This window comes from Antedon bifida, chromosome 3 (genome assembly GCF_963402885.1).
Source record: "Antedon bifida chromosome 3, ecAntBifi1.1, whole genome shotgun sequence".
Lineage (NCBI taxonomy): Eukaryota > Metazoa > Echinodermata > Crinoidea > Comatulida > Antedonidae > Antedon > Antedon bifida.
This window is the reverse complement of record NC_136228.1, coordinates 1,486,930-1,504,362: the sequence shown is the minus strand read 5'-3', so window position 1 is coordinate 1,504,362 and position 17,433 is coordinate 1,486,930. Positions and strand designations below refer to the sequence as shown.

Here is a 17,433-nt window from a genome sequence, read left to right as displayed (position 1 = left end):
TATCTACACTTAATTGTTTCAAATGCATTTGATCTCGCTCTAGAAACTTTCAGCTTTCAAGAAGCATAAATTAATGACAGTGCATCTTAAATTATCATGAATGAACTAAACTATTAGTTATATAAATATTGGTTTTATTTATTATTTACACATTTTTTATAGTAGGAATATCATTAAGCCTAAAAAATGTTTCCAAAGCTTGACCGACAAAACATTGGTTGTAGGGTTGAATTTTTGTTGTAGTTTTTAAAGATCTACATTTTCCCCTCCACTTTTCTATTGCATCTACAGCAGCTTCACTTTAATTGATTGGTTTATTTTGGGAAACCATTCAAAGGTAACAGTATCACTGGTATGAACAAAATGTACGCTACAAGAAACACTTTGATTTGATTGATTGTAGACGTACTATGAGACCGGCTTAAGAAAGCAGTGTAAACAAAGTAACAGCAATGCAATACTACACCTATAATAATAATATTAATAATAATATAGAAAAGAATATATTTGCACATAACAATCAACCTTTAGATAAAATACATTTTTATTACATAAAAAATATTGTTATTATTGATCATTTCTTGCTATAAAAAAATTTCTATCATTTTGTAGGCCAATCACATTTAAATTCAATAATTCTTGTATAATATTTAGAACAAGACTGACTTGATGTATTGCCTTTTAGAAATTAATAATTGATAGTTATAAATTAAAGACAAGAAATTATTAACGATCCAGTAAACAGTGGATTTCACTTTAAATGCATCCTTCGGATGGGACTTTATGCCGTTGGTAGAACCTAATCCAAATTTCATCCGTTTCCAATTAAGCATAAGGAGGAATATAATTGAATTTACATTATTTAAATAAAATTAATAAAATGTATATAAAAAAGATGGCTGTAGCTTACTGATCCTGGCGTGCTGGGTTCAAGTCCTGGTTAAAATGGTGTTGATGGATTTCGTGTTCTTAGGGTGAGGGTTCAAGTCCTTTTGCAGCACCAAGCTTCTCTTAAAACCAAAACAGCGCCACTATAAAACATTGTAATGAGACTTTAGTGAAAACCAAGTCTATGTTAAATGTCCTGAAATAAAAAAAAAAAAATATTTAATTAAACATACCAATGTAAGTTTAAACAATTATAATAGAAAAATATTATTTTTTATATTTGAACAAAAATATATTTGAAATATTGATTTACATATTGCTAGCAGTAGCAGTGATGTAGCTAGAAGAAATAAAGTGGTGCGGTTATTGCAAGATAAGGAACAAGCCACTACTGGGAATTATCAAAGGCCTCGGTGAAAAAGTGGTCAGGTTGAAACCTACCATCCGTACTGGTGGCTACGGCCCTGAGTAGAACTAAAATAGGTTGCATAGCTTAGTTTACACTAGTATCACAATCAGTGTGTGAACACAACTACAACTTTGGCAAGATAAAATGAAGAAGAAACACCAAATTTACCACAAAAAAGAAGACGACTTTATTTTTCTGATCAGTTGATTTCATAAGAAAACATAAAGGCAGAGCAGGAGATTACAGTCTCCCCTTGAAAACATTCAACCATTTTTTCTTCTAGAGAGATCTTTGAAAATTCATTAGCATGAGAGACTCTCTTGTTCTAATTTTCTATTAATAAAATCTTGTGGTGTTGAAAATGAGGCAATGGTTGCTTTAGCATTCCAATTATCTGATACCAAGAGGATGAAGATTAGTTAAACCAACAAGTTGATACAAGAGTTGATACAAGTTGTGAACCATTTATTATGGTAACAATGCATTTTGATAATACGCAGTACATCGTTTACATAGTGATTTGTACCACTGTATGGTGTTCTCGGATAAAGTTTTATAATGAAAATAAGTACCACAGGCAAATAAGTGTCACAGTCAAATAAGCGAGGCAATTAAAGAAGCAGTTCAGTAAAATAAGCAGGACAGTAAAGTTAAATAAGCAGCCAAATAATTTACTTTCTACAATATAATAAATCCTGTACTTTGTATTTATTATACATATACACCTAATTTGTTAACAGCATTTAATAGAAGTGTTCTTAATTTATTTTATGCACAAGATTATTATTACATCGGATCGTCGCTTTGAAACAGTAATAAAAAAACACAATTTGTTTCCAAAGCGACATTTAATCAAAGTGCTGTATGTTAATTTATGCACAAGATTAAGTTGTTGTCGCTGGGCAACAACTAAAGTAAAATATAGCAAATAGCGTCTGTGCATTGCGTCGTAATTGCTTATTAATTAGTCTTTTGAATGTTTCTATGCCAGGTCAATTTGAAATCTGCGAGTTAAGGCCTCTTTTGCGCGCTTCATTCCATAAATATCTACTCTATCAAATATAAATGTATTTACTGCATATATAATTCCTATCTGAGACAACATTTCCTACGCAGCCACATTATCTGACCTGGTTTTCTACAGACAGTAAATAAAGCAAAGACAGAAATTGCCTTCTACTTCATAACATTAACGTGCATCAAAATGCTAGATTTGTAGGAAATGAAATAATGTAAGTTTTGATTAATAAAATGAATAGGGACTATTAGATACATCACAATGAACATTAAGCTTAAAATAGACTAAAATTGGTCTAGTATTATCATAGAATGAGATAAATAAACGTAGAAGTGTTATTAATCATCCTCGGTAATTGAAGAATTGTGCATTTTGACCACTCTACGGATCCACGGCAGCCACGGAGGGCCTAATTAAAATTCTTGCTTCCATCCACTTATGCCATTACGGCACAAGGAACTCAACTCAGGTGTGTCTACAGTGGCGTAACGGGTATGAGCGCTCACTGACTAAATCCAGGGGCCCCGAGCAGTGCCCAGAGGAAAAAACAGGCATTAAAATAAGATGTCGAAAAACGCCCGAGGCCTCCAGCATTGGAGGGCCACTTAGGTTTCATAATTCAGGGGCCTGAGGCCTCTGCGTTACGCCACTGTGTGTCTATATATAGGTGCTCCGTGCCACTGAACGTAACTGACAACCCAAATTAATGCAGTTGCACAAAGAGTACCGTGTTAATTTTTTTTCTAATTTCTGGGAACTTTGATGAACAGTTCCATGTCACACTGGATCTTTTCAGTTACATTCCGCTCAGTTCCTGTTTGAAACTAACAGGATCAGATATTATAATTTCAGTTAAGGTATGTTCAGTTAAAGGTCAACCATAAATCATGGATCTGAAGTCACACACAAAATGGCAATTATTTTTCTGCCACATCCCCTACATAAAGCTCTGTCTACACTATCAAACTTTTATGTGACAAAAAAATGTGATGTACCCATATATGAACATGATGATGTCATATCACTACCTTTTTTTGTCAAACTAGTTTGATAGTGTAGACAGCTAGAGCTTTATACAAATGGTGTAATTTTTGGATAAGTAACTACATAACTGAATGTAAATGTCACACATGATGAACTTTTATACGAGTGTGACAATATTAAGCGATTTGCATCAAATGTCTTCTGGAACTTCTGTTTATAGCTGTTAAAGCAGCTGAGTGTTAATGTTTGTAAATTTGTTGACATTTTACAACCATTTTGTCGTATTTTATTACCATGGAAACTAACATGTTATAAAAATTTAACTTTATTAATACAATGGTGATCTTGTGGAAAAAAGGGAGCAAAACTATGTTTATCTTCAATACAAACATTTTGAAGTGATGAAGATGAAGGAAATGATGATTTCACAACTGTAAAATACATTTTTCCCCATATTGAAATAATGATTTTGTTCATTATCAAATGGGCTAGGGTATATAGTTGTAAAATGAAGTTCTGAATTTAACCTAATTTTCTATGTTTTGTGTTGTATTTGATGAAATTTAAGGAGGAGGCTGTGTCGCACTTTGCACTTGACCACTCTGTGGTCAGTAGTAAAGATGTCCTTTGGAATTACTGTGCATGAGTTTTTTCTTAACCGCATAAAAATTAGTATATACTTCATCCAAGTGAAACTGACCTAAATTGCAGTAAGAACAAGCTAGCTGCAAGCCATTCTGATTTTCATGGCAGAATACTGTTCTCCCTCTTTCATACCAATTAACCAATGACTTTTGACCAACTTTAGAACAAGTTTGTTGACTGTGGTCAGTTAAATCATTATTTCAGTATTTCACTTCTTTTTTTTCACATGAGCACTGTTGTATTAATAAAGTTAAATTTTTATGACATGATAGAGAGTGAGTGGACGATCGATTAAGATAGTGGAACCTTAATTTCGTAGCCATAACATCGGCAAGTGTTCGAGGCCCACTTGCTCCATGGTTCTGGTGGTGGAATGAGTCTTCTCGGATATTGGACTATAAAGCATACGTGCAGTGTACACATCTAGCTCATGTGCACTTTTAAGAACCTAGTACATCTTTCGAGACGAGTAGGGGGTTACCCCGGTGTATTAGTACATCACAGCCACTGATTATAACTGGGCCCTCTGGGAGACCAGTCTTTGCCCATCAGTAGTATAAATAAATAAGAACAAACAAGCACTTGATGTCATTCCAGGCATTTAGAGCAAGTGCTCCATCTTTTTTACATATAACTATGTTCACACATATGACATCGATACCTTAGATGAGGTTGATGAACGCGTAACGTACGGTTACAGCGCCATTACGAACTACATTTCGATATAGCAATAAATCTTTACAAGCACATCTTAACTTATGGTGAACTTTTGATGGCGCTATGGACAACCGAAATAGAACCAGGATTTCATGTTTCAAAATGCTCATAATGTTCAAATAAATCTTGTCACATGTAATATGTAATTTAATTTCATTTGCCCTTAATATATCTGTAGGTCATTATGTTCTAAAATATAATTTAAAGAGAAAAAAAGAAGCTTGGCCACATATTTCAACACATTAACTTTATATTCACTCTTTTAAAACTCATTTGTATAAAATTTATTTCATGTAAAGATATTTGTGTAGTTTGTATTTTTTAATTATTACACAATTGTTTATGTATTATTGTTTAATTTGGAGTTCACCTGCTTAACCTTGGCAAGACTGTACTTGTGAAATTTGCCAGATAAATAAATATTATTATTATAAATCAAATTAATTCAGTTTAGAAATAAACAATACATTTTGACCACGATAAGATTGAAAAAAATCACCATTAAATAAACAAATGATTTTGTAGCTAGGGGTTGAGAAGCAACCTATGGACTGCAAATACAAACACGCTGAACAATACAAATAACATTTCAAAGTTGTGTACGTACGTGAAATTGTCTACTACTTTGGATTAAATTTACTGTATATTGTTTGATATAAGTTGTGTATTCTTAAACAACATCACTTTCTTACAGTTATAGCATTTTAGCTTGATGTTTATAATTAATTTATTCACCAACTGCTTGTTTTAATTAATAGTTATCAATCTTACCTAATCTTGTATAATTTGTCACAAATGAATGAGTGACAATAAGTATCAATATCTTTATCAGATAACACAAAAGGCATTCACCTGAATAATTCAATTAATCATTGTCGACATTCAGTATAATTGAGTGACGCTCAACATTTAATCGGCATTATGTACCGTACAGGTATTTTATCAAAATTTCAATTGAAAGTCACTATGGTGTCGAACATTGTGCAAAGGTGATAAAATCGTTAAAAAGTGTGAATTTGAGGGCGGTATTGTAATATTATAAAGTGCTGAACCTATGCCTATCTTGGCATTGGGGCTGGTGAGGGGGGGTGGGGATTAGAAGTTGAATAAATATATAGCAATTGGTAAAAATAATTGCTTTGCGATTTGAAATATAAAATATAGGGCAGTGATATTGATTTGCAACCAAATTTAGTGCATCACAATTTGGTGAAATTATTTACATCATATTTTATTGCAAATCATGGAAATATCTTAGAAAATTAGACAGCATGGAAGTATGTTGAAAATTCTAAATCCACATACACTCAGGTAGAATATACGAAAATATATTGCCAAAAAATTAAACAAATTTGTTTCACTATTTCGATTTAAACTTGTGTTTCCTTTTACTACTTAAGATCCACAGCAGCACACTAAAGGTCTGTTCAGACAGTACAGAGTAATGCTTTTGAATATTCTTGCATACAGGATGTTTGCCCCAACCTACGACATGAAAGAGTTAGTTAATTGACTTTTCCACTTGCTTGCGATACAAAAGCGTAACTCCATTGATCTGTAGTCTAGAGACAATCACATTCATATCCGATTTGAAGGACAACAGAAACAAAGTGTTTCAAGCAGATTCCCAACATGGCCTTCTCAAACAAACAGACCAGTTAAAAATTGGTAACAAAATGAGGAAGATTGAACAGAGATAACAGGCACGTATACTCTTCAATCTGTAGGCCTACTATGACCTAATGGCATACTCACCTGGCTAGACCCCACACAACCTCCAATTTACAAGGTGTATGACGTCATCACCAACAGATGACATCAAGATGACCAGGCTGCAATGTCACCCAGGAAGTCATTTGATACACATCTCTACTGATAGAGATCGAAAAATTTTGTGTAAGTAAATTAACTTATTAAAAAAACATTGGCCTAAAAAAGGGGAAATATTTTCATAGACGTATTTACACTCACTAAGCCCCAACCATTGAAATAAAAAATGAAATTTGTATGCATATGACATTTTCAAAAATATTATAACAGCGAAATAAAATCACTACTACATTTTCTTAGGCTGTTTCATTAATTTTGCCAATTCTTTGTGTTATAAACTGTACATTACTGGTTTAATTTCCTACTTTCAAACAAGTTGATAAGCATATTTATACCTATTTAGACGTGCATTGCATTGCGATAAGTTGCAATATAAACCATGGATCAAAATAGCATTACTTCCAGTCACAGACCAATCACAATTCTTGCTACATTCAGACACATTATTCTAGCAAGTGGGCTGTAAAAGCAGCTGGCCTGCCGGCTTCAGGCAAATGCGTGGGACATCGTGAAGAAAATTTAAATGCAAACATGTACACAAAACGCGGCAGGGCACTACTAGGCAGCCTGTGAACGATTCTAAAACTGTATACCTTCTTGCTCTCAACAAAGTAGTAAAGAAAGTATAACTACAAGAAACATTACTAGTAACCCTTGCTAATAGTTAATAAAACCACTTAGATATTTCTAGGCACTCTTATTCATGATCTGGATCAAGTCTACCACGCAGATAGGCCTATAAATATGTTTAATATTTCTTAATTTCATTTATGGTGGTAATCACAACTTCGTAGGTATTGAAGGTAAGTGCTTTCAAAATTTAGAGTAGTAGAAATAGGTAGGAAAGGGGTACAAGAACTGGATAACAGAATCTATTCTGTAATTTCAGTTGGCAAGGTGTGAAAAACTTTTGGGCACAAAGTTGTTCATAACTGAGCATTATAGTATGATGATTAGTGCAATAAATGTATTAATGCCATGCCTTGCTAAGCACACAGAGACAACGCAATTCTGAAACTTAAAAACACAATAACTATATGTATATAAACTGTAATTTCTGTCTGTTTCAAATTTTGAAAGCCTTTTGGGCACAAAGTTATTCATAACAGAGCATTATATTATGATTAGTGCAAATACACCTTTTGGGCACAAAGTTATTCATAACAGAGCATTATATTATGATTAGTGCAAATACATGTATTAATGTCTTACCTTGCTAAGCACACAGACAACACGATTTTGTAGTTTGTTAAGTCATTTAATCCAAATATTCATTGTGTAGGGTTTATAACAGCTTAGACAATAAAGTACCACATATAAATCAAGCCAAATGTATCTTAACATTCTTTTATAAACGTACATGTTGTTAGCTTACAACATTTGTAGCAGGTCATTTTTTTTGTGAGGAGGGCAGTCGTAAATGTTTCTCTCGGGATGAAAAAGCTTTTGTAGAAGACTAACGTTTATATCCATACTGTATGTTGAATATCATATATCATTTAACTACGAGAATAATCCAGCAAACATCAAAATTGTTCAATATTACAACAAATCTTTCGGCAGGAATTTGCTGTAGATGTCTTTAAATGTTGTGTGATTAACATAACATCATGAATTCCTAGACAGATATTGACTAAGGACTTAACAGATTTCTATGTTTTTTTCTTAAAACAAATGATAATAAATGAGACTTGACTTGACTTGACTTATGAAATAAATAATCAATTAAAACCACATTGGTAATCACACCACTTTTTTTTTCTTTCTGAAACTTACTGGTAATGACAGAGACTAAGCATGAAGCAACTCCAAGTTGCCCTTTAAAATGAGAGTGAAATCCAATCACACCTGGTTAATTATTCAAATGTAGCAATTATGAGTTATTTTGAGCTTTGAACTGTAACTTGAACTGTGTACTCACAAATGGAGAACATTTTCTTCCTCCATTTTGGTTTTTCTTCCAATAAACACTCTCTAAATCGACTCCAACCTGGTGATGGTAACTCACCTCAGCAAGAAGCAATAGTTAGATGGAATTAACATTCACATTGTGAAGCACCTTATTCGAAGCAAATAAAATAGATTTCTGAAAGGTTTCTTGTTGATGGAAACATGGGTAGTGAGGTCCTCAAAATGAGACAGCCAGAAAAGATGTTGAAGAGATCTTTACAAGAGGTCATTAAAAGTTTGTTTAAATCCTGGAGAGATTTTGTGAGAGATTCCATAAAGGACGTTGAAGAGATTTTTAAAGATGAAGCTAAAGAAATCATAGAGAGAAGGCTGAAAAGAGATCCTATATATAAGTCTTGAAAGAGAGATCGTTGGAAGTTTGTCAAAATAAAAGACTGAAGGCAACTCTAAAAGAAGGGTTTCAAGAGACACTGGATAGAAAGAAGAGTTCCAAGAGATCCAATATTTTACATTCATTTACTTAATATAACGATTTCATTCTGTTCCATGTTCTCTGTCATATACAGTGTATGACATTTAGGAGGATGTGTAGGCTAGAAGTGGGGCGTACAAGTAGCAACATTACTCTGCAGCCAGGTGACATAAATAGCGAGTATGTAGGTCAGGAAGTGACAACAATCTTAAAGCTAATGTGATTCCTAACAGGCAATCGTGAATTTAAATCAAAACATGAATACAGTTGCAATAAATTATTGAACACTTGTACAAAATATATTATTAAAATCAAACAACATATAAATGGACACTTCACTTGAAGATTGTTGATGTATATACATTATGTATGTCTTGGTCAAACTCACAAAAACAGCAGATGCATTGCACTACTGTTGACATTTAATTAAGGCAAGTATACATATATGGAAGGACCGATCAAAGAACAAACTTGGTAACTTGATAACAACTATTTGATCTTTCATTTGTGTTTATGATAATTTTGGTACATTACTGCATATATATTTTCTAACCATAGGGAGAAGTTATTTGTTGAAAAACACTCATTTGTAAGCACTTCTATGTTTGTACAGAAAAAAAGTACTAAAATTTAAAATATTGAAATTTGATGTAGACTAATAATAGTTGATAATGAAGACGATGATAATAAAGGTGACAATGATGATAGATGAATAAACGATGACAATGACATGATGATGACAATAAAGAAGATGATAGCAGACAATCAGATAAGTAAAATAAGAGGTGCTATTCTTGTATCAAGGGAATACTCCTACACAATAACCTACATATCGATGACATACAAATTAACTTGACAATCTCTCTGTCAATGTAATCTATTTTTTATCGCCTGCTATACTGTACACCCACACGTGCGGAAATTCTTGCAATCATTTTTTATTTTCAATAAAAGTTATCAGTCTCTTTAATCTATGCATGGTACAAGTGTTGGTGCTGACTATAACTTTACATTTAAAAGACACATAATACATTCTTTACCCCAATTGATACAAGAATCTCAAGATTGTCAAAACAAGTTTTGAGGTGTGACTTGAAACTTAAAATTGTATCACAGTTCCTCATTTCATTCCGCAAGCGATTTAAGAGTTTTGAACAATCTGAATGATTTTTCAAAGAAAGTTTTACACATGCTTTTATTTTACCAGGTTGACCAATAAAATAAAATGTTTAGCTCCTTTAGGACATATACACAAATAATTGATGATAAAGAACAAATCAGAACTGTACAAATAGTAGATTTGAATGTGGCATATAAGGATGTGCCAATTTGTGCAAGCGGAAAACTGACCATATAAAGGTGTGTTTATATTCTTTTCCAAATTAATTATTATTAGCCAGGCGATATCTAAAATGTTACTATTTTATTTAGGATAAGCTGCTATGATTTCATCAACTTAAAGAGTGAAATGATATAAATGATTTTGCTGACCTTTGACCAATCATTTTTTGCTTTCTTCTCTTGAAATTGCGAAAACAAGATGATGCAGTAAATGATCAATCTACTGTCATAACATTTTCTTGAGACTTGCGTCATGCATGAATACTCAATACAACATTTTTCTTCTGGTTATTTCCAACTTTAATCGAAAGCTGAAAATAATGATAAAGCAGATATTACAATTTACATAATTGCTGCACATGCTATAGGTAGTTAAAAAAAATAAAATGCTAGAACTCTTGAACTCAGCATGAATTAAAAAATCAAGACAGTAAAAAATTGAGACCTGCATGTGTGTTCTGTTTGCATAATACTTGAATTGCTTCGTCCTTCAATTTGGATGTTTAGTTGTTGGTCTGATCATGTTAGGTTTTTTTTTGGTGGCAGAGCTGATCTGCAGTCATTGTTTCTAAATATAGACGTGCTCTCGACCGCTATGGAAAAGTCTTCCTAAGAAAGGTGGTTGGGGTGAAGGAGAGGGCAATGGGGTGTGGGACGGAGCTAGCTATGTCTTATTCAAGTTATAATGTTTATAATCATCGTGGCTCTTTATCAATCATAAATGCTACTATTTTTTAATTGAAGAAAACAAAATCAATTTTATATTTGGTTATTTTTGCTGTCACACTTACAACGTGCATTTATAAACATACGATTTGATATTGTTAATAATCTATCCAATATGCCGAGACAACGATTTTATGCAAAAACATTTTTTAAAAAGATCATAAAATGTCATGTAAAATTTGAATTCAAGTCATATCAATGTTTTCAATTATAAATACCATTTAACGTATACTTTTGTGGACGTCTGTTTGATGTCGAACTGAACTTGTGAACTAAGCAACAGAATACAGACCTATTTGTCATAACATACTACACATTACATATGTCTTAATTCGAATAACACCGCATATAAATATTATGCTTTGCAATTAATTAATATCAAGGTATTGTGGGATTGTACAGTAATGTTTTTATCAGTCCATTGTTTCAGTGGTGGCGCCAGAGTCCCCAGCCAATTAAGAATCGCGACGTTTGCATTGCCTCCATCGGGACTTGACCCCCTGTCAAGAAGAGCCTGCCACCATTAATGCGGTCAATGATGATATTGACAAACAGTAGAGTTGCTGCTACAAAACCAGTACAATGAAGAAATTTGTATCACTAAATATCATACACAACATGTTTACAACAACAAACCATGGCGATGCTTTATAGTCCAGACATAATTGCGGCACAATATATTTCATTCTACTTAACACATGCAAGGATTCTGCCAAGAAGTAAACACAATAGTTTTAGATAGAACATTTTTAATGCGACAATTTTTGCCAAAAGTACCAACATATAACAAACTAAATTCCAATAAATAAATATTTCACAAAGTATGGTATGTACAGAAGAGATAAATTTGTCTGTCACTTTTACCATTTTAATAAAGTTAGTAGTAGTGTTTCCAACAACTTTGATGTGAAGTGTATGACATTTATCAATAATTTTGCATTAGTCAAGATAGTTGAGCCAGTGAAAAACTTAAATTAGATTTTCATCTAAGATTTAGGAAAAAACATATGCACATATCTATTTGACAAAGTTTAATAGGATGATTTTTTTTCTAATAATCTGACTTGTCATTCTTTTGTGCATTGTTTCTTCAACTTTATGTACATCTTGTGCTTCTTTTGAAGGGAAACAAACTGGATAGTATTTAGAATAAACTACATTCATTTCAAAACATTTTAGTTTTAAAATTGGTATTTGTGGTACAGTTCAAGTGAAAGTCATTGACTTTCAGGTTTGGTTCACTCACTTTAATCAACCAAACACACTGATATACCAGTTTAGCAGAAACAAACGCCCTAAACAAATAAATAAATAAAATAAAACTAACAATTAATAACTTATGGGTGAAATACCTGCATTTAATCTGAAGTACATTTTGAGTTTTTCACCAGCTGTATCATTTTTTTAATAGTTATTCAAAACAATTGCATTTGAATTTTATTTATATGTTTTTATTATTGTAACAGACACAGCTCTAGGTAGTAGGTACACATTGTATACGGTACTACTATTTAGTAGTACGTGCATACATTATTTAACTTAATAGAAACTGTCTTGAAACGTAAGGTAAAATAAAAGTTATACACTCAATGAACCATCATATCAATATACTAATAGAAGCCAGAAGAAAATGTATTCACTAGTAATAACATTATTTTAATATATTACTGCTATTTTATACAAGTGCTGTTATCATTATTTTATAATATTTTTATTTGCATATACCTAAACAATGCCCAATTCCTACTTATGTGAAGTCTATGATCCATGTTTCGCAGAATGTTAAGGTTTTAAACATTATTTCTTGGTTCTTCAAAACTATATGTTTTTATAACAAACAGGTGCAGATATTGGGTATATACTGTACATTTACACAATTTAATAGAAATAATAATAGATATTATTGATAATGTGTTCATTCTATGTGCTGTCATTTGTTGTTTTTGTTTATGCATTCTATATTTTTATACCTAAACATCAACCAAAACCTCAGATAGTATGATAATAATCTATATTTTATCAAATTTTAACATTGTTAAATTTTAACCTCATTTTTGTATTGTTATGTGCATTTTGAACTTTGAACAAATGAAAATAATTTCTGTGTTTGACCATAAATAAAATATCAAATTTGGTAACTGTATTTGTTAATTTATTATCAGTTTTTTATACTTTTTTATATTCATACCTAAACACCCCGCTTCCTCTCCTCCTAATGAAATATCTATGCCCGACAGATAATATTGAGGATTTAAAAATCAAGAATACAACCATTTTCTATATTTATTATAAAGAATGAGGTGATAATTTCTCTAGATATATTAGGTATACTTTCACAGCATATGGTTGTTTAGTATCATGCCGGATGATCCATATTGAAAAGGTCAAATGTCAACTAGTACGTAACCTGACCAGATGGTCATGAACCGATTGATATAGTGCATAGTCATTTACGATGAAGATAATAAACGTAAACATTATTTCTCTTACAATATGAGGAACTGTTAAAAACAGAAATGTGAATAAGAAGGGAAGAGAGGGCTTCTAAAAGAGGACACCATAGGAACGCAAAATGTATCTTCTTAAAAGGGGTGTCCCCTAAATAGGGGTTGGCATGTATCTAATTGTTTGTTTCACTGGAAAGTCTATAGGGATGTCCCAATGTAGAGATTCTACTGTATGTAACTTTAATTCTATTTTTCTTCACTTTAATTTTGAACTCTCCAGCACCACTCTTTTACATCGCCTTTTCTATAGAACTGTACTTTTACATAGCATTGTGGGATATCTTATTCTTTATTTCAATAATATTTTATGAGGGTGGTCCATTTAGATGCAGCTGCAGTTAAAATACATTTTTTTGGCATCAATTTTGTCAGGATAAATAAAGTCACCAACACACTTGTGAACGAATGAAATTTAACGGAGACAAGAAGATGGAGGACAATTTGACAGCTGGGTCTAAAGAAAGTGACAAAATTTAATAGGAGATGGATGAGGACATTAAAATGATGACACTTTACGCAATCATTAAGTGACATTTAAATGTGATGGGGACACCAATGGAACGAAAAAGAAACACTTCAAATTATTACAAATGATTACTTTAATAACAAAAAGTATGATTTTACATAGTTGAGGAAGAATATAAAGAATATGATTGATCTTGATACCCAGGTGTAATTTTATTTATTAATGGAAACATTCTTTGTAATATAATTATTTATTTATTTATTTGTTCTTTCTTTAAACTGAAATACACTTTCAATACAAATGTACTGATTTCCAAAGTGGTTCAGTAAACATATTTACAACAAAAATAAAACATAAAAGAAAAACAAAAAGAAAGAAAACAGATATAAAACTATTTACAATTGTGAAGGCAAAAAGGTTAATACATATATGTTTTCTATAGTGAAGATTTAAAAGTAATCATTATAATTGATCTTGATACCCAGGTGTAATTTTTTTCCTAATGGACACATTCTTTGTATATACTTAGATCAAACAGATGACATTAATAGACTTCCTTTACAAAAAATACCACAATTGTATCTGAGGAAAATAATATAGGAAGTAATATATTGATATAGGGTGTTTGATTACAATGAAAGCAATCAAGAGGATCACCATCTGGTTGTCAACATATGGAAATGTTATTTGTTAACTATAATATTGGCCTGTTGATTTCTTTAAGGGCCTGTTATAAACATTTTATCCACAATATGTAGGCCTACTGTGTAGTTCCTCTATGACATACATTTGACCCTGGACATACCAGATCAATGTGCTACAATTTGTAAGAAGTAAGCAAAATTGAGGGCTAATAAAATAAATGATAAATAACATTACCATGACATATTTTACCACTGGACATCAGTAATGCAAGCAGAAATATGCTTGAAAAAAAAATTATACCCACTGATTACTTTTATAAATTTACTGTAGAATGACAATTGTATTAAACTACGGTGGAGTAGCTTTGCATCAGGGAGTTAAGTAATTGGCAAGATGTTTGCCCTACCCTAGACATCTAGCCATCAGCGCAAGCTTGGTGTTCTAGAGGTATGAACGCTAGGCTAGTGATCTGGAGGTACTGGGTTTCGAGTCCCATAAACACACCTAGACTTTCCACGAGTATCTATAATCATTGTCTCTTTTTATGTATTATCCTTATTTGTTTGGATTGTCATGTGTGCCAAAATGTATTTTTTCTTTACAAATATTAAGCTGAATCGCTTTCTGAAACCTACACTAAGGGAGAAAATCACTGGCCAAGGTTTTTTTTATTGTTTTCCCTTGAATTGTCTGCAAGTAGCGGTATGTGCTGACATTTTCAGATAAACGACTGAGATATGAATTCTGTATGAAGGTATAATGTCTACTGGTTTATGAATATAACATGCTGTTTTATTATTTATATTGAATATTGGATTTGTGTTGCAATGTTGGTGTGAAATCATCTGACGCAAGCATGTTTTGATATTACAAGTGCATCAACATAAAAACTCTTTTTCCAAGGTTTTTCATAATATTAAATGGCCAACAAATTTGTTGGGCAATTTAAAAAAAAAACTGAAGTATTATGTAAGCTCAAAAATTGATTTAAAAAAATGTAAAGATACTGTATTTCCAGAGTGGTATACCGCTAAAAAGTAGCTTGTACAATCAAAAAGCAAAAAAAATCTGCAGAAACAAATAGGAATACATCAAACATCATTGTTTACTCCAATGGTACTCCCCACTGAGCAGTGGGGTAAAATACTACCATGGAGTATTACTCCATGATACTACTACTGGTAAACTACCAGTGAACACTTACTTAACAACTGTTTAACCTATTAGTGAACTCCCATGAACTCATTCTTTAACTTTCAATAACCAGTGTTTACTTTATTAGTTAACTCATTACTCTCACTCCAGTGTCTACTCTGCTGTAGTTGAACTTTCACTAACCAGTGTTCACTAGGTTAACTCTCACTAACCAGTGTTTACCCTAGGTGAACTGCATGTCACTAATAAACTAGTCAGTATTAATTGAGTTCCAATCACTTGGAGCATGTATCAAAGGTCATAGGATTTTTTATTTGAGGCTTGGGTAGTGACATAGTTTTTCACCATACGAATTAAAATCCACAAAAAACACTTTGAGAAAATGTAGGGCTAAAAAAGGCTTGATATATTTATGCTATTGAACCCTCTGTCTAAATGAGAGTTAACCTGTGAAGACTTAATGTTGTCAATACGAGAATTACATATTAAGTAGTTAGTTGATTGGGTAGAGTCAAGGGACTGCAAAATGTACTGAGATGAGTGCAGGAAGAATGATCATGTGATCAAGGGATCTGCAAGGTGCCATTCTGGGACTTTTAAATAAAATAAATTATTAATATTATTGATCTAATCATAGGATATTATGTGAATAAAACTGCAATTTGTTTAAAATAATAAAAAATAATGCTATTAAATAACCATAAAAAATGGCATTTTCTCTTGTGAATATTTGTATGCTTTTAATTCTGTTTTTTCTTCAAATATCGATTTGTTCCAACTACTGTACTTGCATGGCCCAATGTTCTAATGACATTTTCTCAGAGGTTCGTGTTCAACAAATGTTGGGTCTCTGAGGTAAAAAAAACATTTGTGCAACAGACTCTCAACATCTTAAGCGGCCTCAATGGAGCCGGACTTTACCAGAAGTTCAGCGTTAACGGTTTTTACAACTTCTTCTCGGTTAACTTACCTGAGCTGCATGGTTAGTTTTACCAAGTGAAATGATGATTAGGATTAAGATGAAAAAGAATGATAATAATGACAAAACAAACTCAAATTATCATTAAAAATTTATTAAAATAAACAATGTATTTAATAAAAAATAATCAAAATGGATGGTTATTGTGAATGAATATATAAACATTTTATATTTGAAATAATTGGAAAAGTTAAGTTTAAAGCTAATTTAAATGTAAAAAAATATCATATCATGATGAAATATATCAATAAAAATGTGAAGGCATGTATTGAATTAAAATTCAGTCAGATGTCTGGGTTAAAGTGATTAAAATTAGAAGATATTAAGGATTGTAGACACAGAATATTGTCGCCCATTACAGCTAAGCACAAATTTAAACAAGGCTGATTAGTTGTTGTTAATATAACTTTATAACGTCAATATTGCAAGGTAAATGATTTTATTACAGTGTGTTATTACAGACATTGTGATATTAATGATGTACTGTTTCTGTTTAAAGATATATTGTCCCTCTGAAAAAATAATTTTTTTGTTGAATATGCCATTTTAATGTCACATAGGCCTAATAGTTATTCACTTTGACCAAAGATTGGATTGAAAAAAAAATTATTTACCTGAAAAAATATAATTTAACGCAAAAAATAGTCAAATTGACTGGAATTTTATGGGCTTTTGGTTGAATCTATTTTTTGTCTTTTTATAAGTGAAAACATTCTTTTTAATAGTTTTTTTTTCTATGG

At 31.8% G+C, this 17,433-nt stretch overlaps 1 long non-coding RNA gene across 1 annotated transcript; it reads right to left on the bottom strand.

Moving 5' to 3' along the window:
• Positions 1-1,016: 1,016 nt before the first annotated feature.
• On the bottom strand, positions 1,017-10,747 carry LOC144837607 (uncharacterized). Its single transcript, XR_013611532.1, has 3 exons — positions 10,661-10,747; positions 10,366-10,526; positions 1,017-1,084 (listed from the first exon to the last, which is right to left on the bottom strand). It is a non-coding gene; the product is annotated as an uncharacterized LOC144837607 (long non-coding RNA).
• Positions 10,748-17,433: the final 6,686 nt, after the last annotated feature.